Raw genomic sequence first — 20,391 nt, 5'->3', positions numbered from 1 at the left:
GATATCGTGTCAGAATGGCCAAGTGGTCTAAGGCGCCAGACTCAAGGGAAACCTTGCCCAGTGATACGGGTTGAACGAGGCTTCTGGTCCACGTACGTGGGCGTGGGTTCGAATCCCACTTCTGACAAACTTTTTTTACTTTACTACCAGCACAGAGTCAGCGTCTTCTTTTGCTGAGGCTGCCATATCGTGTCAGAATGGCCGCCTGGTTTAAGGCGCAAGACTGAAGGGAAACCTTGCTCGGTGATAGGGGTTGAACGAGGCTTCTGGTCCACGTATGTGGGCGTGGGTTCGAATTCTATTCTGACAAACTTTTTTTTTACTTTACTACCAGAACAAAGTCAGTGTCTCCTTTTGCTGGGCTGAAATATTGTGTCAGAATGGCCGAGTGGTCGAAGGCGCCAGGCTTAAGGGAAACCTTGCCCAGTGATACGGGTTGAACGAGGCTTCTGGTCCACGTATGTGGGCGTGGGTTCGAATCTCACTTCTGACAAACTTTTTTGACTTTACTACCAGCCCAAAGTCAGTGTCTCCTTTTGCTGGGGCTGAAATATCCTGTCAGAACGGCCGAGTGGTCTAAGGCTCCAGACTATATGGAAACCGTGCCCAGTCATACGAGTTGAACGAGGCTTCAGGTCAACGTATGTGTGCGTGGGTGCGAATCCCACTTCTGACAAACTTTTTTAACTTTACTACCAGAACAAAGTCAGTGTCTTCTTTTGTTGGAGCTCGCAAATCGTGTCAGAACTGCCGAGTTGTCTGAGGCACCAGACTTAAGGGAAATATTGCCCGGTGATACGGGTTAAACGAGGCCTTTGTTCCATGTATGTCGACGTGGGTTCGAATCCCACTTCTGACAAACTCTTTTTTTTATTTATTACCAGCACAAAGTCAGTGTCTCCTTTTGCTGGGCTGAAATATTGTGTCAGAATGGCCGAGTGGTCGAAGGTCCTAGACTCAAGGGAAACCGTGCCCAGTCATACTAGTTGAACGAGGCTTCTGGTCCACGTATGTGTGCGTGGGTGCGAATCCCACTTCTGACAAACTTTTTTACTTTACTACCAGAACAAAGTCAGTGTCTTCTTTTGCTGCAGCTTATATATCGTGTCAGAACGGCCGAGTTGTCTAAGGCACCAGACTTAAGGGAAACATTGCCCGGTGATACGGTTTAAACGAGGCCTTTGGTCCAAGTATGTCGACGTGGGTTGGAATCCCACTTCTGACAATCTTTTTTTTTGCTTTACTACCAGCACGAAGTCAGTCTCTTCTTTTGCTGGGGCTGATATATCATGTCAGAATGGCCGAGTGGTCGAAGGCGCCAGGCTTAAGGGAAACCTTGCCCAGTGATACGAGTGTAACGAGGCTTCTGGTCCACGTATGTGTGCGTGGGTTCGAATCTCACTTCTGACAAAATTTTTTACTTTACTGCCAGCACAAAGTCAGTCTGTTCTTTTGCTGGGGCTGATATATCGTGTCAGAATGGCCGAGTGGTCTAAGGCGCCAGACTCAAGGGAAACCTTGCCCAGTGATACGGGTTGAACGAGGCTTCTGGACCACGTATGTGGGCGTGGGTTCGAATCCCACTTCTGACAAACTTTTTTTACTTTACTACCAGAACAAAGTCAGTGTCTTCTTTTGTTGGAGCTTGCAAATCGTGTCAGAACGGCCGAGTTGTCTGAGGCACCAGACTTAAGGGAAATATTGCCCGGTGATACGGGTTAAACGAGGCCTTTGGTCCACGTATGTCGACGTGGGTTCGAATCCCACTTCTGACAAACTCTTTTTTTATTTATTACCATTACAAAGTCAGTGTCTCCTTTTGCTGGGCTGAAATATTGTGTCAGAATGGCCGAGTGGTCGAAGGTCCTAGACCCAAAGGAAACCGTGCCCAGTCATACTAGTTGAACGAGGCTTCTGGTCCACGTATGTGGGCGTGGGTTCAAATCCCTCTTCTGAAAAACTTTTTTTACTTCACTAACAGAACAAAGTCAGTGTCTCCTTTTGCTGGGGCTGACATATCGTATCAGAATGGCTGTGTGGTCCAAGGCGCCAGACTGAAGGGAAACTTGCCCGGTGATGCGAGTTGAACGAGGCTTCTGTTCCACGTAAGTGTGCGTGGGTTCGAATCTCACTTCTGTCAATTTTGTTTTTATTTACTACCAGCACCGAGTCAGCGCCTTCTTTTGCTGAGGCTGACATATCGTATCAGAATGGCCGAGTGGTCTAAGGCGCCAGACTTAAGGGAAACTTTGCGCAGTTGTACGGGTTGAACGAGGCTTCTGGTCCACGTATGTGGGCGTGGGTTCGAATCCCACTTCTGACAAACTCTTTTTTTCTTATTTGCTACCAGCACAAAGCCAGTGTCTCCTTTTGCTGGGCTGAAATATTGTGTCAGAATGGCCGAGTGGTCGAAGGCGCTAGACTCAAGGGAAACCGTGCCCAGTCATACTACTTGAACGAGGCTTCTGGTCCACGTATGTGTCCGTGGGTGCGAATCCCATTTCTGACAAACTTTTTTACTTTACTACCACAACAAAGTCAGTGTCTTCTTTTGCTGCTGCTTATATATCTTGTCAGAATGGCCGAGTTGTCTAAGGCACCAGACTTAAGGGAAACATTGCCCGGTGATACGGGTTAAACGAGGCCTTTGGTCCAAGTATGTCGAGGTGGGTTGGAATTCCACTTCTGACAATCTTTTTTTTACTTTACTACCAGCACGAAGTCAGTCTCTTCTTTTGCTGGGGCTGATATATCGTGTCAGAATGGCCGAGTGGTCTAAGGTGCCAGACTCAAGGGAAACCTTGCCCAGTGATACGGGTTGAACAAGGCTTCTGGTCTACGTATGTGGGCGTGGGTTCGAATCCCACTTCTGACAAACTTTTTTTTACTTCACTAACAGAACAAAGTCAGTGTCTCCTTTTGCTTGGGCTGATATATCGTATCAGAATGGCCGAGTGGTCTAAGGCGCCAGACTGAAGGGAAACCTTGCGCGGTGACGCGAGTTTAACGAGGCTTCAGGTCCACGTATGTGTGCGTGGGTTCGAATCCCACTTCTGACAAAGTTTTTTTACTTTACTGCCAGCACAAAGTCAGTGTCTCCTTTTGCTGGGGCTGAAATATCGTGTCAGAATGGCCGAGTGGTCTAAGGCTTCAGACTTAGGGAAACCTTGCCCAGTGATACGGGTTGAACGAGGCTTCTGGTCCACGTACGTGGGCGTGGGTTCGAATCCCACTTCTGACAAACCTTTTTTTACTTTACTACCAGCACAGAGTCAGCGTCTTCTTTTGCTGAGGCTGACAAATCTTGTCAGAATGGCCGCCTGGTTTAAGGCGCAAGACTGAAGGGAAACCTTGCTCGGTGATACGGGTTGAACGAGGCTTCTGGTCCACGTATGTGGGCGTGGGTTCGAATTCTATTCTGACAAACTTTTTTTTTACTTCACTACCAGAACAAAGTCAGTGTCTCCTTTTGCTGGGCTGAAATATTGTGTCAGAATGGCCGAGTGGTCAAAGGCGCCAGGCTTAAGGGAAACCTTGCACAGTGATACGAGTGTAACGAGGCTTCTGGTCCACGTATGTGTGCGTGGGTTCGAATCCCACTTCTGACAAAGTTTTTTTACTTTACTGCCAGCACGAAGTCAGTCTCTTCTTTTGCTGGGGCGGATATATCGTGGCAGAATGGCCGAGTGGTCTAAGGCGCCAGACTCAATGGAAACCGTGCCCAGTCATACGAGTTGAACGAGGCTTCAGGTCAACGTATGTGTGCGTGGGTGCGAATCCCACTTCTGACAAACTTTTTTTACTTTACTACCAGAACAAAGTCAGTGTCTTCTTTTGTTGGAGCTTGCAAATCGTGTCAGAACGGCCGAGTTGTCTGAGGCACCAGACGTAAGGGAAATATTGCCCGGTGATACGGGTTAAACGAGGCCTTTGGTCCACGTATGTCGACGTGGGTTCGAATCCCACTTCTGACAAACTCTTTTTTTTATTTATTACCAGCACAAAGTCAGTGTCTCCTTTTGCTGGGCTGAAATATTGTGTCAGAATGGCCGAGTGGTCGAAGGTCCTAGACTCAAGGGAAACCGTGCCCAGTCATACTAGTTGAGGCTTCTGGTCCACGCATGTGTGCGTGGGTGCGAATCCCACTTCTGACAAACTATTTTACTTTCCTACCAGAACAAAGTCAGTGTCTTCTTTTGCTGCAGCTTATATATCGTGTCAGAACGGCCGAGTTGTCTAAGGCACCAGACTTAAGGGAAACATTGCCCGGTGATACGGTTTAAACGAGGCCTTTGGTCCAAGTACTTCGACGTGGGTTGGAATCCCACTTCTGGCAATCTTTTTTTTTACTTAACTACCAGCACGAAGTCAGTCTCTTCTTTTGCTGGGGCTGATATATCGTGTCAGAATGGCCGAGTGGTCTAAGGCGCCAGACTCAAGGGAAACCTTGCCCAGTGATACGGGTTGAACGAGGCTTCTGGTCAACGTATGTGGGCGTGTGTTCGAATAACACTTCTGACAAACTTTTTTTACTTCACTAACAGAACAATGTCAGTGTCTCCTTTTGCTGGGGCTGATATATCGTATCAGAATGGCCAAGTGGTCTAAGGCGCCAGACTTAAGGGAAACCTTGCCCAGTGATACGGGTTGAACGAGGCTTCTGGTCCACGTACGTGGGCGTGGGTTCGAATCCCACTTCTGACAAACTTTTTTTACTTTACTACCAGCACAGAGTCAGCGTCTTCTTTTGCTGAGGCTGCCATATCGTGTCAGAATGACTGCCTGGTTTAAGGCGCAAGACTGAAGGGAAACCTTGCTCGGTGATACGGGTTGAACGAGGCTTCTGGTCCACGTATGTGGGCGTGGGTTCGAATTCTATTCTGACAAACTTTTTTTTTACTTTACTACCAGAACAAAGTCAGTGTCTCCTTTTGCTGGGCTGAAATATTGTGTCAGAATGGCCGAGTGGTCGAAGGCGCCAGGCTTAAGGGAAACCTTGCCCAGTGATACGGGTTGAACGAGGCTTCTGGTCCACGTATGTGGGCGTGGGTTCGAACCCCACTTCTGACAAACTTTTTTTACTTTACTACCAGCCCAAAGTCAGTGTCTCCTTTTGCTGGGGCTGAAATATCCTGTCAGAACGGACGAGTGGTCTAAGGCTCCAGACTCAATGGAAACCGTGCCCAGTCATACGAGTCGAACGAGGCTTCAGGTCAACGTATGTGTGCGTAGGTGCGAATCCCACTTCTGACAAGCTTTTTTAACTTTACTACCAGAACAAAGTCAGTGTCTTTTTTTGTTGGAGCTTGCAAATCGTGTCAGAACTGCCGAGTTGTCTGAGGCACCAGACTTAAGGGAAATAATGCCCGGTGATACGGGTTAAACGAGGCCTTCGGTCGGTCCATGTATGTCGACGTGGGTTCGAATCCCACTTCTCACAAACTCTTTTTTTTATTTATTACCAGCGCAAAGTCAGTGTCTCCTTTTGCTGGGCTGAAATATTGTGTCAGAATGGCCGAGTGGTCGAAGGTCCTAGACTCAAGGGAAACCGTGCCCAGTCATACTAGTTGAACGAGGCTTCTGGTCCACGTATGTGTGCGTGGGTGCGAATCCCACTTCTGACAAACTTTTTTACTTTACTACCAGAACAAAGTCAGTGTCTTCTTTTGCTGCAGCTTATATATCGTGTCAGAACGGCCGAGTTGTCTAAGGCACCAGACTTAAGGGAAACATTGCCCGGTGATACGGTTTAAAGGAGGCCTTTGGTCCAAGTATGTCGACGTGGGTTGGAATCCCACTTCTGACAATCTTTTTTTTGCTTTACTACCAGCACGAAGTCAGTCTCTTCTTTTGCTGGGGCTGATATATCGTGTCAGAATGGCCGAGTGGTCTAAGGCGCCAGACTCAAGGGAAACCTTGCCCAGTGATACGGGTTGAACGAGGCTTCTGGTCCACGTATGTGGGCGTGGGTTCGAATTCTATTCTGACACACTTTTTTTTTACTTTACTACCAGAACAAAGTCAGTGTCTCCTTTTGCTGGGCTGAAATATTGTGTCAGAATGGCCGAGTGGTCGAAGGCGCCAGGCTTAAGGGAAACCTTGCCCAGTGATACGAGTGTAACGAGGCTTCTGGTCCACGTATGTGTACGTGGGTTCGAATCCCACTTCTGACAAACTTTTTTTACTTTACTACCAGAACAAAGTCAGTGTCTTCTTTTGTTGGAGCTTGCAAATCGTGTCAGAACGGCCGAGTTGTCTGAGGCACCAGACTTAAGGGAAATATTGCCCGGTGATACGGGTTAAACGAGGCCTTTGGTCCACGTATGTCGACGTGGGTTCGAATCCCACTTCTGACAAACTCTTTTTTTATTTATTACCATTACAAAGTCAGTGTCTCCTTTTGCTGGGCTGAAATATTGTGTCAGAATGGCCGAGTGGTCGAAGGTCCTAGACTCAAAGGAAACCGTGCCCAGTCATACTAGTTGAACGAGGCTTCTGGTCCAAGTATGTGGGCGTGGGTTCGAATCCCTCTTCTGAAAAACTTTTTTTACTTTACTACCAGAACAAAGTCAGTGTCTTCTTTTGTTGGAGCTCGCAAATCGTGTCAGAACGGCCGAGTTGTCTGAGGCACCAGACTTAAGGGAAATATTGCCCGGTGATACGGGTTAAACGAGGCCTTTGGTCCACGTATGTCGACGTGGGTTCGAATCCCACTTCTGACAAACTCTTTTTTTATTTATTACCAGCACAAAGTCAGTGTCTCCTTTTGCTGGGCTGAAATATTGTGTCAGAATGGTCAAGTGGTCGAAGGTGCTAGACTCAAGGGAAACCGTGCCAAGTCATACTAGTTGAACAAGGCTTCTGGTCCACGTATGTGCGCGTGGGTGCGAATCCCACTTCTGACAAACTTTTTTACTTTACTACCAGAACAAAGTCAGTGTCTTCTTTTGCTGCTGCTTATATATCGTGTCAGAATGGCCGAGTTGTCTAAGGCACCAGATTTAAGGGAAACATTGCCCGGTGATACGGGTTAAACGAGGCCTTTGGTCCACGTATGTGTGCGTGGGTTCCAATCCCACTTCTGACAAATATTTTTTTACTTCACTGCCAGCACGAAGTCAGTCTCTTCTTTTGCTGGGGCTGATATATCGTGTCAGAATGGCCGAGTGGTCTAAGGCGCCAGACTCGTGGGAAACCTTGCCCAGTGATACGGGTTGAACGAGGCTTCTGTCTACGTATGTGGGCGTGGGTTGAAATCCCACTTCTGAGAAGCTCTTTTTTACTTTACTACCAGCACAAAGTCAGTGTCTCCTTTTGCTGGGGCTGATATATCGTATCAGAATGGCCGAGTGGTCTAAGGCGCCACACTGAAGGGAAACCTTGCGCGGTGATGCGAGTTTAACGAGGCTTCTGGTCCACGTATGTGTGCGTGGGTTCGAATCTCACTTCCGTCAATTTTTTTTATTTTACTACAAGAACAAAGTCAGTGTCTCCTTTTGCTGGGCTGAAATATTGTGTCAGAATGGCCGAGTGGTCGAAGGTGCTAGACTCAAGGGAAACCGTGCCCAGTCATACTAGTTGAACGAGGCTTCTGGTCCACGTATGTGTGCGTGGGTGCGAATCCCACTTCTGACAAACTTTTTTACTTTACTACCAGAACAAAGTCAGTGTCTTCTTTTGCTGGGGCTGAAATATCGTGTCAGAATGGCCGAGTGGTCTAAGGCTCCAGACTGAAGGGAAACCTTGCTCGATGATGCGAGTTGAACGAGGTTTCTGGTCTACGTATGTGTGCGTGGGTTCGAATCTCACTTCCGTCAATTTTTTTTTACTTTACTACCAGCACAGAGTCAGCGTCTTCTTTTGCTGAGGCTGATATATTGTGTCAGCATGGCCGAATGGTGGAAGGCGCCAGACTTAAGGGAAACCTTGCTCAGTGATACGGGTTAAACGAGGCTCCTGGTCCAGGTGTGTGTGCGTGGGTTCGAATCCCACTTCTGACAATTTTTTTACTTTAATACCAGCACGAAGTCAGTGTCTTCTTTTGCTGGGGCTGGGATATCGTGTCAGAATGGCCAAGTGGTCTAAGGCGCCAGACTCAAGGGAAACCTTGCCCAGTGATACGGGTTGAACGAGGCTTCTGGTCCACGTACGTGGGCGTGGGTTCGAATCCCACTTCTGACAAACTTTTTTTACTTTACTACCAGCACAGAGTCAGCGTCTTCTCTTGCTGAGGCTGCCATATCGTGTCAGAATGGCCGCCTGGTTTAAGGCGCAAGACTGAAGGGAAACCTTGCTCGGTGATAGGGGTTGAACGAGGCTTCTGGTCCACGTATGTGGGCGTGGGTTCGAATTCTATTCTGACAAACTTTTTTTTTACTTTACTACCAGAACAAAGTCAGTGTCTCCTTTTGCTGGGCTGAAATATTGTGTCAGAATGGCCGAGTGGTCGAAGGCGCCAGGCTTAAGGGAAACCTTGCCCAGTGATACGGGTTGAACGAGGCTTCTGGTCCACGTATGTGGGCGTGGGTTCGAATCCCACTTCTGACAAACTTTTTTTACTTTACTACCAGCCCAAAGTCAGTGTCTCCTTTTGCTGGGGCTGAAATATCCTGTCAGAACGGCCGAGTGGTCTAAGGCTTCAGACTCAATGGAAACCGTGCCCAGTCATACGAGTTGAACGAGGCTTCAGGTCAACGTATGTGTGCGTGGGGGCGAATCCCACCTCTGACAAACTTTTTTAACCTCACTACCAGAACAAAATCAGTGTCTTCTTTTGTTGGAGCTCGCAAATCGTGTCAGAACTGCCGAGTTGTCTGAGGCAACAGACTTAAGGGAAATATTGCCCGGTGATACGGGTTAAACGAGGCCTTTGGTCCTCGTATGTCGACGTGGGTTCGAATCCCACTTCTGACAAACTCTTTTTTTATTTATTACCAGCACAAAGTCAGTGTCTCCTTTTGCTGGGCTGAAATATTGTGTCAGAATGGCCGAGTGGTCGAAGGTCCTAGACTCAAGGGAAACCGTGCCCAGTCATACTAGTTGAACGAGGCTTCTGGTCCACGTATGTGTGCGTGGGTGCGAATCCCACTTCTGACAAACTTTTTTACTTTACTACCAGAACAAAGTCAGTGTCTTCTTTTGCTGCAGCGTATATATCGTGTCAGAACGGCCGAGTTGTCTAAGGCACCAGACTTAAGGGAAACATTGCCCGGTGATACGGTTTAAACGAGGCCTTTGGTCCAAGTATGTCGACGTGGGTTGGAATCCCACTTCTGACAATCTTTTTTTTTGCTTTACTACCAGCACGAAGTCAGTCTCTTCTTTTGCTGGGGCTGATATATCGTGTCAGAATGGCCGAGTGGTCGAAGGCGCCAGGCTTAAGGGAAACCTTGCCCAGTGATACGAGTGTAACGAGGCTTCTGGTCCACGTATGTGGGCGTGGGTTCGAATCCCACTTCTGACAAACTTTTTTTACTTTACTACCAGAACAAAGTCAGTGTCTTCTTTTGTTGGAGCTTGCAAATCGTGTCAGAACGGCCGAGTTGTCTGAGGCACCAGACTTAAGGGAAATATTGCCCGGTGATACGGGTTAAACGAGGCCTTTGGTCCACGTATGTCGACGTGGGTTCGAATCCCACTTCTGACAAACTCTTTTTTTATTTATTACCATTACAAAGTCAGTGTCTCCTTTTGCTGGGCTGAAATATTGTGTCAGAATGGCCGAGTGGTCGAAGGTCCTAGACTCAAAGGAAACCGTGCCCAGTCATACTAGTTGAACGAGGCTTCTGGTCCAAGTATGTGGGCGTGGGTTCGAATCCCTCTTCTGAAAAACGTTTTTTACTTTACTACCAGAACAAAGTGAGTGTCTTCTTTTGTTGGAGCTCGCAAATCGTGTCAGAACGGCCGAGTTGTCTGAGGCACCAGACTTAAGGGAAATATTGCCCGGTGATACGGGTTAAACGAGGCCTTTGGTCCACGTATGTCGACGTGGGTTCGAATCCCACTTCTGACAAACTCTTTTTTTATTTATTACCAGTACAAAGTCAGTGTCTCCTTTTGCTGGGCTGAAATATTGTGTCAGAATGGCCGAGTGGTCGAAGGCGCTAGACTCAAGGGAAACCGTGCCCAGTCATACTACTTGAACGAGGCTTCTGGTCCACGTATGTGTGCGTGGGTGCGAATCCCATTTCTGACAAACTTTTTTACTTTACTACCAGAACAAAGTCAGTGTCTTCTTTTGCTGCTGCTTATATATCGTGTCAGAATGGCCGAGTTGTCTAAGGCACCGGACTTAAGGGAAACATTGCCCGGTGATACGGGTTAAACGAGGCCTTTGGTCCAAGTATGTCGACGTGGGTTGGAATTCTACTTCTGACAATCTTTTTTTTACTTTACCACCAGCACGAAGTCAGTCTCTTCTTTTGCTGGGGCTGATATATCGTGTCAGAATGGCCGAGTGGTCTAAGGTGCCAGACTCAAGGGAAACCTTGCCCAGTGATACGGGTTGAACAAGGCTTCTGGTCTACGTATGTGGGCGTGGGTTCGAATCCCACTTCTGACAAACTTTTTTTTACTTCACTAACAGAACAAAGTCAGTGTCTCCTTTTGCTTGGGCTGATACATCGTATCAGAATTGCCGAGTGGTCTAAGGCGCCAGACTGAAGGGAAACCTTGCGCGGTGACGCGAGTTTAACGAGGCTTCTGGTCCACGTATGTGTGCGTGGGTTCGAATCTCACTTCCGGCATTTTTTTTACTTTACTACCAGAACAAAGTCAGTGTCTTCTTTTGCTGGGGCTGAAATATCGTGTCAGAATGGCCGAGTGGTCTAAGGCTCCAGACTGAAGGGAAACCTTGCTCGATGATGCGAGTTGAACGAGGTTTCTGGTCTACGTATGTGTGCGTGGGTTCGAATCTCACTTCCGTCAATTTTTTTTTACTTTACTACCAGCACAGAGTCAGCGTCTTCTTTTGCTGAGGCTGATATATTGTGTCAGCATGGCCGAATGGTGGAAGGCGCCAGACTTAAGGGAAACCTTGCTCAGTGATACGGGTTAAACGAGGCTCCTGGTCCAGGTGTGTGTGCGTGGGTTCGAATCCCACTTCTGACAATTTTTTTACTTTAATACCAGCACGAAGTCAGTGTCTTCTTTTGCTGGGGCTGGGATATCGTGTCAGAATGGCCAAGTGGTCTAAGGCGCCAGACTCAAGGGAAACCTTGCCCAGTGATACGGGTTGAACGAGGCTTCTGGTCCACGTACGTGGGCGTGGGTTCGAATCCCACTTCTGACAAACTTTTTTTACTTTACTACCAGCACAGAGTCAGCGTCTTCTCTTGCTGAGGCTGCCATATCGTGTCAGAATGGCCGCCTGGTTTAAGGCGCAAGACTGAAGGGAAACCTTGCTCGGTGATAGGGGTTGAACGAGGCTTCTGGTCCACGTATGTGGGCGTGGGTTCGAATTCTATTCTGACAAACTTTTTTTTTACTTTACTACCAGAACAAAGTCAGTGTCTCCTTTTGCTGGGCTGAAATATTGTGTCAGAATGGCCGAGTGGTCGAAGGCGCCAGGCTTAAGGGAAACCTTGCCCAGTGATACGGGTTGAACGAGGCTTCTGGTCCACGTATGTGGGCGTGGGTTCGAATCCCACTTCTGACAAACTTTTTTTACTTTACTACCAGCCCAAAGTCAGTGTCTCCTTTTGCTGGGGCTGAAATATCCTGTCAGAACGGCCGAGTGGTCTAAGGCTTCAGACTCAATGGAAACCGTGCCCAGTCATACGAGTTGAACGAGGCTTCAGGTCAACGTATGTGTGCGTGGGGGCGAATCCCACCTCTGACAAACTTTTTTAACCTCACTACCAGAACAAAATCAGTGTCTTCTTTTGTTGGAGCTCGCAAATCGTGTCAGAACTGCCGAGTTGTCTGAGGCAACAGACTTAAGGGAAATATTGCCCGGTGATACGGGTTAAACGAGGCCTTTGGTCCTCGTATGTCGACGTGGGTTCGAATCCCACTTCTGACAAACTCTTTTTTTATTTATTACCAGCACAAAGTCAGTGTCTCCTTTTGCTGGGCTGAAATATTGTGTCAGAATGGCCGAGTGGTCGAAGGTCCTAGACTCAAGGGAAACCGTGCCCAGTCATACTAGTTGAACGAGGCTTCTGGTCCACGTATGTGTGCGTGGGTGCGAATCCCACTTCTGACAAACTTTTTTACTTTACTACCAGAACAAAGTCAGTGTCTTCTTTTGCTGCAGCGTATATATCGTGTCAGAACGGCCGAGTTGTCTAAGGCACCAGACTTAAGGGAAACATTGCCCGGTGATACGGTTTAAACGAGGCCTTTGGTCCAAGTATGTCGACGTGGGTTGGAATCCCACTTCTGACAATCTTTTTTTTTGCTTTACTACCAGCACGAAGTCAGTCTCTTCTTTTGCTGGGGCTGATATATCGTGTCAGAATGGCCGAGTGGTCGAAGGCGCCAGGCTTAAGGGAAACCTTGCCCAGTGATACGAGTGTAACGAGGCTTCTGGTCCACGTATGTGGGCGTGGGTTCGAATCCCACTTCTGACAAACTTTTTTTACTTTACTACCAGAACAAAGTCAGTGTCTTCTTTTGTTGGAGCTTGCAAATCGTGTCAGAACGGCCGAGTTGTCTGAGGCACCAGACTTAAGGGAAATATTGCCCGGTGATACGGGTTAAACGAGGCCTTTGGTCCACGTATGTCGACGTGGGTTCGAATCCCACTTCTGACAAACTCTTTTTTTATTTATTACCATTACAAAGTCAGTGTCTCCTTTTGCTGGGCTGAAATATTGTGTCAGAATGGCCGAGTGGTCGAAGGTCCTAGACTCAAAGGAAACCGTGCCCAGTCATACTAGTTGAACGAGGCTTCTGGTCCAAGTATGTGGGCGTGGGTTCGAATCCCTCTTCTGAAAAACGTTTTTTACTTTACTACCAGAACAAAGTGAGTGTCTTCTTTTGTTGGAGCTCGCAAATCGTGTCAGAACGGCCGAGTTGTCTGAGGCACCAGACTTAAGGGAAATATTGCCCGGTGATACGGGTTAAACGAGGCCTTTGGTCCACGTATGTCGACGTGGGTTCGAATCCCACTTCTGACAAACTCTTTTTTTATTTATTACCAGTACAAAGTCAGTGTCTCCTTTTGCTGGGCTGAAATATTGTGTCAGAATGGCCGAGTGGTCGAAGGCGCTAGACTCAAGGGAAACCGTGCCCAGTCATACTACTTGAACGAGGCTTCTGGTCCACGTATGTGTGCGTGGGTGCGAATCCCATTTCTGACAAACTTTTTTACTTTACTACCAGAACAAAGTCAGTGTCTTCTTTTGCTGCTGCTTATATATCGTGTCAGAATGGCCGAGTTGTCTAAGGCACCGGACTTAAGGGAAACATTGCCCGGTGATACGGGTTAAACGAGGCCTTTGGTCCAAGTATGTCGACGTGGGTTGGAATTCTACTTCTGACAATCTTTTTTTTACTTTACCACCAGCACGAAGTCAGTCTCTTCTTTTGCTGGGGCTGATATATCGTGTCAGAATGGCCGAGTGGTCTAAGGTGCCAGACTCAAGGGAAACCTTGCCCAGTGATACGGGTTGAACAAGGCTTCTGGTCTACGTATGTGGGCGTGGGTTCGAATCCCACTTCTGACAAACTTTTTTTTACTTCACTAACAGAACAAAGTCAGTGTCTCCTTTTGCTTGGGCTGATACATCGTATCAGAATTGCCGAGTGGTCTAAGGCGCCAGACTGAAGGGAAACCTTGCGCGGTGACGCGAGTTTAACGAGGCTTCTGGTCCACGTATGTGTGCGTGGGTTCGAATCTCACTTCCGGCATTTTTTTTACTCTACTACCAGCACAAAGTCAGTGCTTCTTTTGCTGGGGCTGAAATATCGTGTCAGAATGGCCGAGTGGTCTAAGGCTCCAGACTTAGGGAAACATTGCCCGGTGATACGGGTTAAACGAGGCCTTTGGTCCACGTATGTCGACGTGGGTTCGAATCCCACTTCTGACAATCTTTTCTTTACTTTACTACCAGCATAAAGTCAGTGTTTTTTTTTTGCTGCGGCTGATATATTGTGTCAGCATGGCCGAGTGGTGGAAGGCGCCAGACTTAAGGGAAACCTTGCTCAGTGATACGGGTTAAACGAGGCTCCTGGTCCAGGTGTGTGTGCGTGGGTTCGAATCCCACTTCTGACAATTTTTTTACTTTAATACCAGCACGAAGTCAGTGTCTTCTTTTGCTGGGGCTGGGATATCGTGTCAGAATGGCCAAGTGGTCTAAGGCGCCAGACTCAAGGGAAACCTTGCCCAGTGATACGGGTTGAACGAGGCTTCTGGTCCACGTACGTGGGCGTGGGTTCGAATCCCACTTCTGACAAACTTTTTTTACTTTACTACCAGCACAGAGTCAGCGTCTTCTCTTGCTGAGGCTGCCATAGCGTGTCAGAATGGCCGCCTGGTTTAAGGCGCAAGACTGAAGGGAAACCTTGCTCGGTGATAGGGGTTGAACGAGGCTTCTGGTCCACGTATGTGGGCGTGGGTTCGAATTCTATTCTGACAAACTTTTTTTTTACTTTACTACCAGAACAAAGTCAGTATCTCCTTTTGCTGGGCTGAAATATTGTGTCAGAATGGCCGAGTGGTCGAAGGCGCCAGGCTTAAGGGAAACCTTGCCCAGTGATACGGGTTGAACGAGGCTTCTGGTCCACGTATGTGGGCGTGGGTTCGAATCCCACTTCTGACAAACTTTTTTTACTTTACTACCAGCCCAAAGTCAGTGTCTCCTTTTGCTGGGGCTGAAATATCCTGTCAGAACGGCCGAGTGGTCTAAGGCTTCAGACTCAATGGAAACCGTGCCCAGTCATACGAGTTGAACGAGGCTTCAGGTCAACGTATGTGTGCGTGGGTGCGAATCCCACTTCTGACAAACTTTTTTAACCTCACTATCAGAACAAAATCAGTGTCTTCTCTTGTTGGAGCTCGCAAATCGTGTCAGAACTGCCGAGTTGTCTGAGGCAACAGACTTAAGGGAAATATTGCCCGGTGATACGGGTTAAACGAGGCCTTTGGTCCATGTATGTCGACGTGGGTTCGAATCCCACTTCTGACAAACTCTTTTTTTATTTATTACCAGCACAAAGTCAGTGCCTCCTTTTGCTGGGCTGAAATATTGTGTCAGAATGGCCGAGTGGTCGAAGGTCCTAGACTCAAGAGAAACCGTGCCCAGTCATACTAGTTGAACGAGGCTTCTGGTCCACGTATGTGTGCGTGGGTGCGAATCCCACTTCTGACAAACTTTTTTACTTTACTACCAGAACAAAGTCAGTGTCTTCTTTTGCTGCAGCCTATATATCGTGTCAGAACGGCCGAGTTGTCTAAGGCACCAGACTTAAGGGAAACATTACCTGGTGATACGGTTTAAACGAGGCCTTTGGTCCAATATGTCGACGTGGGTTGGAATCCCACTTCTGACAATCTTTTTTTTTTACTTTACTACCAGCCCAAAGTCAGTGTCTCCTTTTGCTGGGGCTGAAATATCCTGTCAGAACTGCCGAGTGGTCTAAGGCTCCAGACTCAATGGAAACCGTGCCCAGTCATACGAGTTGAACGAGGCTTCAGGTCAACGTATGTGTGCGTGGGTGCGAATCCCACTTCTGACAAACTTTTTTTACTTTACTACCAGAACAAAGTCAGTGTCTTCTTTTGTTGGAGCTCGCAAATCGTGTCAGAACGGCCGAGTTGTCTGAGGCACCAGACTTAAGGGAAATATTGCCCGGTGATACGGGTTAAACGAGGCCTTTGGTCCACGTATGTCGACGTGGGTTCGAATCCCACTTCTGACAAACTCTTTTTTTTATTTATTACCAGCACAAAGTCAGTGTCTCCTTTTGCTGGGCTGAAATATTGTGTCAGAATGGCCGAGTGGTCGAAGGCGCTAGACTCAAGGGAAACCGTGCCCAGTCATACTACTTGAACGAGGCTTCTGGTCCACGTATGTGTGCGTGGGTGCGAATCCCATTTCTGACAAACTTTTTTACTTTACTACCAGAACAAAGTCAGTGTCTTCTTTTGCTGCTGCTTATATATCGTGTCAGAATGGCCGAGTTGTCTAAGGCACCAGATTTAAGGGAAACATTGCCCGGTGATACGGGTTAAACGAGGCCTTTGGTCCAAGTATGTCGACGTGGGTTGGAATTCTACTTCTGACAATCTTTTTTTTACTTTACCACCAGCACGAAGTCAGTCTCTTCTTTTGCTGGGGCTGATATATCGTGTCAGAATGGCCGAGTGGTCTAAGGTGCCAGACTCAAGGGAAACCTTGCCCAGTGATACGGGTTGAACAAGGCTTCTGGTCTACGTATGTGGGCGTGGGTTCGAATCCCACTTCTGACAAACTTTTTTTTTACTTCACTAACAGAACAAAGTCAGTGTCTCCTTTTGCTTGGGCTGATATATCGTATCAGAATTGCCGAGTGGTCTAAGGCGCCAGACTGAAGGGAAACCTTGCGCGGTGACGCGAGTTTAACGAGGCTTCTGGTCCACGTATGTGCGCGTGGGTTCGAATCTCACTTCCGGCATTTTTTTTTACTCTACTACCAGCACAAAGTCAGTGCTTCTTTTGCTGGGGCTGAAATATCGTGTCAGAATGGCCGAGTGGTCTAAGGCTCCAGACTTAGGGAAACATTGCCCGGTGATACGGGTTAAACGAGGCCTTTGGTCCACGTATGTCGACGTGGGTTCGAATGCCACTTCTGACAATCTTTTCTTTACTTTACTACCAGCATAAAGTCAGTGTTTTTTTTTTTTGCTGCGGCTGATATATTGTGTCAGCATGGCCGAGTGGTGGAAGGCGCCAGACTTAAGGGAAACCTTGCTCAGTGATACGGGTTAAACGAGGCTCCTGGTCCAGGTGTGTGTGCGTGGGTTCGAATCCCACTTCTGACAATTTTTTTACTTTAATACCAGCACGAAATCAGTGTCTTCTTTTGCTGGGGCTGGGATATCGTGTCAGAATGGCCAAGTGGTCTAAGGCGCCAGACTCAAGGGAAACCTTGCCCAGTGATACGGGTTGAACGAGGCTTCTGGTCCACGTACGTGGGCGTGGGTTCGAATCCCACTTCTGACAAACTTTTTTTACTTTACTACCAGCACAGAGTCAGCGTATTCTCTTGCTGAGGCTGCCATAGCGTGTCAGAATGGCCGCCTGGTTTAAGGCGCAAGACTGAAGGGAAACCTTGCTCGGTGATAGGGGTTGAACGAGGCTTCTGGTCCACGTATGTGGGCGTGGGTTCGAATTCTATTCTGACAAACTTTTTTTTTACTTTACTACCAGAACAAAGTCAGTGTCTCCTTTTGCTGGGCTGAAATATTGTGTCAGAATGGCCGAGTGGTCGAAGGCGCCAGGCTTAAGGGAAACCTTGCCCAGTGATACGGGTTGAACGAGGCTTCTGGTCCACGTATGTGGGCGTGGGTTCGAATCCCACTTCTGACAAACTTTTTTTACTTTACTACCAGCCCAAAGTCAGTGTCTCCTTTTGCTGGGGCTGAAATATTCTGTCAGAACGGCCGAGTGGTCTAAGGCTTCAGACTCAATGGAAACCGTGCCCAGTCATACGAGTTGAACGAGGCTTCAGGTCAACGTATGTGTGCGTGGGTGCGAATCCCACTTCTGACAAACTTTTTTAACCTCACTATCAGAACAAAATCAGTGTCTTCTCTTGTTGGAGCTCGCAAATCGTGTCAGAACTGCCGAGTTGTCTGAGGCAACAGACTTAAGGGAAATATTGCCCGGTGATACGGGTTAAACGAGGCCTTTGGTCCATGTATGTCGACGTGGGTTCGAATCCCACTTCTGACAAACTCTTTTTTTTATTTATTACCAGCACAAAGTCAGTGCCTCCTTTTGCTGGGCTGAAATATTGTGTCAGAATGGCCGAGTGGTCGAAGGTCCTAGACTCAAGGGAAACCGTGCCCAGTCATACTAGTTGAACGAGGCTTCTGGTCCACGTATGTGTGCGTGGGTGCGAATCCCACTTCTGACAAACTTTTTTACTTTACTACCAGAACAAAGTCAGTGTCTTCTTTTGCTGCAGCCTATATATCGTGTCAGAACGGCCGAGTTGTCTAAGGCACCAGACTTAAGGGAAACATTACCTGGTGATACGGTTTAAACGAGGCCTTTGGTCCAAGTATGTCGACGTGGGTTGGAATCCCACTTCTGACAATCTTTTTTTTTTTGCTTTACTACCAGCACGAAGTCAGTCTCTTCTTTTGCTGGGGCTGATATATCGTGTCAGAATGGCCGAGTGGTCGAAGGCGCCAGGCTTAAGGGAAACCTTGCCCAGTGATACGAGTGTAACGAGGCTTCTGGTCCACGTATGTGGGCGTGGGTTCGAATCCCACTTCTGACAAACTTTTTTTACTTTACTACCAGAACAAAGTCAGTGTCTTCTTTTGTTGGAGCTTGCAAATCGTGTCAGAAAGGCCGAGTTGTCTGAGGCACCAGACTTAAGGGAAATATTGCCCGGTGATACGGGTTAAACGAGGCCTTTGGTCCACGTATGTCGACGTGGGTTCGAATCCCACTTCTGACAAACTCTTTTTTTATTTATTACCATTACAAAGTCAGTGTCTCCTTTTGCTGGGCTGAAATATTGTGTCAGAATGGCTGTGTGGTCTAAGGCGCCAGACTGAAGGGAAACCTTGCCCGGTGATGCGAGTTGAACGAGGCTTCTGTTCCACGTAAGTGAGCGTGGGTTCGAATCTCACTTCTGTCAATTTTGTTTTTATTTACTACCAGCACCGAGTCAGCGTCTTCTTTTGCTGAGGCTGACATATCGTATCAGAATGGCCGAGTGGTCTAAGGCGCCAGACTTAAGGGAAACTTTGCGCAGTTGTACGGGTTGAACGAGGCTTCTGGTCCACGTATGTGGGCGTGGGTTCGAATCCCACTTCTGACAAACTCTTTTTTTTCTTATTTGCTACCAGCACAAAGTCAGTGTCTCCTTTTGCTGGGCTGAAATATTGTGTCAGAATGGCCGAGTGGTCGAAGGCGCTAGACTCAAGGGAAACCGTGCCCAGTCATACTACTTGAACGAGGCTTCTGGTCCACGTATGTGTGCGTGGGTGCAAATCCCATTTCTGACAAACTTTTTTACTTTACTACCAGAATAAAGTCAGTGTCTTCTTTTGCTGCTGCTTATATATCTTGTCAGAAAGGCCGAGTTGTCTAAGGCACCAGACTTAAGGGAAACATTGCCCGGTGATACGGGTTAAACGAGGCCTTTGGTCCAAGTATGTCGAGGTGGGTTGGAATTCCACTTCTGACAATCTTTTTTTTACTTTACTACCAGCACGAAGTCAGTCTCTTCTTTTGCTGGGGCTGATATATCGTGTGAGAATGACCGAGTGGTCTAAGGTGCCAGACTCAAGGGAAACCTTGCCCAGTGATACGGGTTGAACAAGGTTTCTGGTCTACGTATGTGGGCGTGGGTTCGAATCCCACTTCTGACAAACTTTTTTTTACTTCACTAACAGAACAAAGTCAGTGTCTCCTTTTGCTTGGGCTGATATATCGTATCAGAATGGCCGAGTGGTCTAAGGCGCCAGACTGAAGGGAAACCTTGCGCGGTGACGCGAGTTTAACGAGGCTTCTGGTCCACGTATGTGTGCGTGGGTTCGAATCCCACTTCTGACAAAGTTTTTTTACTTTGCTGCCAGCACGAAGTCAGTCTCTTCTTTTGCTGGGGCTGATATATCGTGTCAGAATAGCCGCCTGGTTTAAGGCGCAAGACTGAAGGGAAACCGTGCTCGGTGATACGGGTTGAACGAGGCTTCTGGTCCACGTATGTGGGCGCGGGTTCGAATTCTATTCTGACAAACTTTTTTTTACTTTACTACCAGAACAAAGTCAGTGTCTCCTTTTGCTGGGCTGAAATATTGTGTCAGATCGGCCGAGTGGTCGAAGGCGCCAGGCTTAAGGGAAACCTTGCACAGTGATACGAGTGTAACGAGGCTTCTGGTCCACGTATGTGTGCGTGGGTTCGAATCCCACTTCTGACAAAGTTTTTTTACTTTGCTGCCAGCACGAAGTCAGTCTCTTCTTTTGCTGGGGCTGATATATCGTGTCAGAATGGCCGAGTGGTCTAAGGCGCCAGACTCAAGGGAAACCTTGCCCAGTGATACGGGTTAAACGAGGCCTTTGGTCCACGTATGTCGACGTGGGTTCGAATCCCACTTCTGACAAACTCTTTTTTTTATTTATTACCAGCACAAAGTCAGTGTCTCCTTTTGCTGGGCTGAAATATTGTGTCAGAATGGCCGAGTGGTCGAAGGTCCTAGACTCAAGGGAAACCGTGCCCAGTCATACT

At 47.8% G+C, this 20,391-nt stretch overlaps 29 non-coding genes across 29 annotated transcripts; all 29 read left to right on the top strand.

Annotated features, from left to right (window-relative positions):
• Positions 1–8: 8 nt before the first annotated feature.
• Positions 9–127, top strand: TRNAL-CAA (transfer RNA leucine (anticodon CAA)). The gene is made up of 2 exons: positions 9–46; positions 82–127. It is a non-coding gene; the product is annotated as a tRNA-Leu (tRNA).
• Positions 128–374: 247 nt separating this feature from the next.
• Positions 375–493, top strand: TRNAL-UAA (transfer RNA leucine (anticodon UAA)). Its single transcript has 2 exons — positions 375–412; positions 448–493. It is a non-coding gene; the product is annotated as a tRNA-Leu (tRNA).
• Positions 494–1,473: 980 nt separating this feature from the next.
• Positions 1,474–1,592, top strand: TRNAL-CAA (transfer RNA leucine (anticodon CAA)). Its single transcript has 2 exons — positions 1,474–1,511; positions 1,547–1,592. It is a non-coding gene; the product is annotated as a tRNA-Leu (tRNA).
• A 612-nt stretch (positions 1,593–2,204) lies between these two features.
• TRNAL-UAA (transfer RNA leucine (anticodon UAA)) lies at positions 2,205–2,323 on the top strand. Its single transcript has 2 exons — positions 2,205–2,242; positions 2,278–2,323. It is a non-coding gene; the product is annotated as a tRNA-Leu (tRNA).
• Positions 2,324–2,756: 433 nt separating this feature from the next.
• Positions 2,757–2,875, top strand: TRNAL-CAA (transfer RNA leucine (anticodon CAA)). Its single transcript has 2 exons — positions 2,757–2,794; positions 2,830–2,875. It is a non-coding gene; the product is annotated as a tRNA-Leu (tRNA).
• A 248-nt stretch (positions 2,876–3,123) lies between these two features.
• Positions 3,124–3,241, top strand: TRNAL-UAG (transfer RNA leucine (anticodon UAG)). Its single transcript has 2 exons — positions 3,124–3,161; positions 3,196–3,241. It is a non-coding gene; the product is annotated as a tRNA-Leu (tRNA).
• A 248-nt stretch (positions 3,242–3,489) lies between these two features.
• Positions 3,490–3,608, top strand: TRNAL-UAA (transfer RNA leucine (anticodon UAA)). The gene is made up of 2 exons: positions 3,490–3,527; positions 3,563–3,608. It is a non-coding gene; the product is annotated as a tRNA-Leu (tRNA).
• Positions 3,609–4,585: 977 nt separating this feature from the next.
• TRNAL-UAA (transfer RNA leucine (anticodon UAA)) lies at positions 4,586–4,704 on the top strand. Its single transcript has 2 exons — positions 4,586–4,623; positions 4,659–4,704. It is a non-coding gene; the product is annotated as a tRNA-Leu (tRNA).
• Positions 4,705–4,951: 247 nt separating this feature from the next.
• On the top strand, positions 4,952–5,070 carry TRNAL-UAA (transfer RNA leucine (anticodon UAA)). The gene is made up of 2 exons: positions 4,952–4,989; positions 5,025–5,070. It is a non-coding gene; the product is annotated as a tRNA-Leu (tRNA).
• Positions 5,071–6,054: 984 nt separating this feature from the next.
• TRNAL-UAA (transfer RNA leucine (anticodon UAA)) lies at positions 6,055–6,173 on the top strand. The gene is made up of 2 exons: positions 6,055–6,092; positions 6,128–6,173. It is a non-coding gene; the product is annotated as a tRNA-Leu (tRNA).
• A 1,889-nt stretch (positions 6,174–8,062) lies between these two features.
• On the top strand, positions 8,063–8,181 carry TRNAL-CAA (transfer RNA leucine (anticodon CAA)). The gene is made up of 2 exons: positions 8,063–8,100; positions 8,136–8,181. It is a non-coding gene; the product is annotated as a tRNA-Leu (tRNA).
• Positions 8,182–8,428: 247 nt separating this feature from the next.
• TRNAL-UAA (transfer RNA leucine (anticodon UAA)) lies at positions 8,429–8,547 on the top strand. The gene is made up of 2 exons: positions 8,429–8,466; positions 8,502–8,547. It is a non-coding gene; the product is annotated as a tRNA-Leu (tRNA).
• A 797-nt stretch (positions 8,548–9,344) lies between these two features.
• TRNAL-UAA (transfer RNA leucine (anticodon UAA)) lies at positions 9,345–9,463 on the top strand. Its single transcript has 2 exons — positions 9,345–9,382; positions 9,418–9,463. It is a non-coding gene; the product is annotated as a tRNA-Leu (tRNA).
• A 979-nt stretch (positions 9,464–10,442) lies between these two features.
• Positions 10,443–10,561, top strand: TRNAL-CAA (transfer RNA leucine (anticodon CAA)). Its single transcript has 2 exons — positions 10,443–10,480; positions 10,516–10,561. It is a non-coding gene; the product is annotated as a tRNA-Leu (tRNA).
• Positions 10,562–11,171: 610 nt separating this feature from the next.
• Positions 11,172–11,290, top strand: TRNAL-CAA (transfer RNA leucine (anticodon CAA)). Its single transcript has 2 exons — positions 11,172–11,209; positions 11,245–11,290. It is a non-coding gene; the product is annotated as a tRNA-Leu (tRNA).
• Positions 11,291–11,537: 247 nt separating this feature from the next.
• TRNAL-UAA (transfer RNA leucine (anticodon UAA)) lies at positions 11,538–11,656 on the top strand. Its single transcript has 2 exons — positions 11,538–11,575; positions 11,611–11,656. It is a non-coding gene; the product is annotated as a tRNA-Leu (tRNA).
• A 797-nt stretch (positions 11,657–12,453) lies between these two features.
• Positions 12,454–12,572, top strand: TRNAL-UAA (transfer RNA leucine (anticodon UAA)). The gene is made up of 2 exons: positions 12,454–12,491; positions 12,527–12,572. It is a non-coding gene; the product is annotated as a tRNA-Leu (tRNA).
• A 979-nt stretch (positions 12,573–13,551) lies between these two features.
• On the top strand, positions 13,552–13,670 carry TRNAL-CAA (transfer RNA leucine (anticodon CAA)). The gene is made up of 2 exons: positions 13,552–13,589; positions 13,625–13,670. It is a non-coding gene; the product is annotated as a tRNA-Leu (tRNA).
• A 245-nt stretch (positions 13,671–13,915) lies between these two features.
• On the top strand, positions 13,916–14,033 carry TRNAL-UAG (transfer RNA leucine (anticodon UAG)). Its single transcript has 2 exons — positions 13,916–13,953; positions 13,988–14,033. It is a non-coding gene; the product is annotated as a tRNA-Leu (tRNA).
• Positions 14,034–14,280: 247 nt separating this feature from the next.
• Positions 14,281–14,399, top strand: TRNAL-CAA (transfer RNA leucine (anticodon CAA)). The gene is made up of 2 exons: positions 14,281–14,318; positions 14,354–14,399. It is a non-coding gene; the product is annotated as a tRNA-Leu (tRNA).
• A 247-nt stretch (positions 14,400–14,646) lies between these two features.
• TRNAL-UAA (transfer RNA leucine (anticodon UAA)) lies at positions 14,647–14,765 on the top strand. The gene is made up of 2 exons: positions 14,647–14,684; positions 14,720–14,765. It is a non-coding gene; the product is annotated as a tRNA-Leu (tRNA).
• Positions 14,766–16,295: 1,530 nt separating this feature from the next.
• TRNAL-CAA (transfer RNA leucine (anticodon CAA)) lies at positions 16,296–16,414 on the top strand. The gene is made up of 2 exons: positions 16,296–16,333; positions 16,369–16,414. It is a non-coding gene; the product is annotated as a tRNA-Leu (tRNA).
• A 614-nt stretch (positions 16,415–17,028) lies between these two features.
• TRNAL-CAA (transfer RNA leucine (anticodon CAA)) lies at positions 17,029–17,147 on the top strand. The gene is made up of 2 exons: positions 17,029–17,066; positions 17,102–17,147. It is a non-coding gene; the product is annotated as a tRNA-Leu (tRNA).
• A 247-nt stretch (positions 17,148–17,394) lies between these two features.
• Positions 17,395–17,513, top strand: TRNAL-UAA (transfer RNA leucine (anticodon UAA)). The gene is made up of 2 exons: positions 17,395–17,432; positions 17,468–17,513. It is a non-coding gene; the product is annotated as a tRNA-Leu (tRNA).
• Positions 17,514–18,313: 800 nt separating this feature from the next.
• On the top strand, positions 18,314–18,432 carry TRNAL-UAA (transfer RNA leucine (anticodon UAA)). The gene is made up of 2 exons: positions 18,314–18,351; positions 18,387–18,432. It is a non-coding gene; the product is annotated as a tRNA-Leu (tRNA).
• A 430-nt stretch (positions 18,433–18,862) lies between these two features.
• On the top strand, positions 18,863–18,981 carry TRNAL-UAA (transfer RNA leucine (anticodon UAA)). The gene is made up of 2 exons: positions 18,863–18,900; positions 18,936–18,981. It is a non-coding gene; the product is annotated as a tRNA-Leu (tRNA).
• A 434-nt stretch (positions 18,982–19,415) lies between these two features.
• Positions 19,416–19,534, top strand: TRNAL-CAA (transfer RNA leucine (anticodon CAA)). Its single transcript has 2 exons — positions 19,416–19,453; positions 19,489–19,534. It is a non-coding gene; the product is annotated as a tRNA-Leu (tRNA).
• A 65-nt stretch (positions 19,535–19,599) lies between these two features.
• TRNAF-GAA (transfer RNA phenylalanine (anticodon GAA)) lies at positions 19,600–19,718 on the top strand. Its single transcript has 2 exons — positions 19,600–19,637; positions 19,673–19,718. It is a non-coding gene; the product is annotated as a tRNA-Phe (tRNA).
• Positions 19,719–20,147: 429 nt separating this feature from the next.
• Positions 20,148–20,266, top strand: TRNAL-CAA (transfer RNA leucine (anticodon CAA)). The gene is made up of 2 exons: positions 20,148–20,185; positions 20,221–20,266. It is a non-coding gene; the product is annotated as a tRNA-Leu (tRNA).
• Positions 20,267–20,391: the final 125 nt, after the last annotated feature.

Source organism: Rhipicephalus microplus, chromosome 2 (assembly GCF_043290135.1).
Source record: "Rhipicephalus microplus isolate Deutch F79 chromosome 2, USDA_Rmic, whole genome shotgun sequence".
In the NCBI taxonomy this organism is placed as follows: domain Eukaryota; kingdom Metazoa; phylum Arthropoda; class Arachnida; order Ixodida; family Ixodidae; genus Rhipicephalus; species Rhipicephalus microplus.
This window is presented reverse-complemented; position numbering and strand designations above follow the sequence as displayed.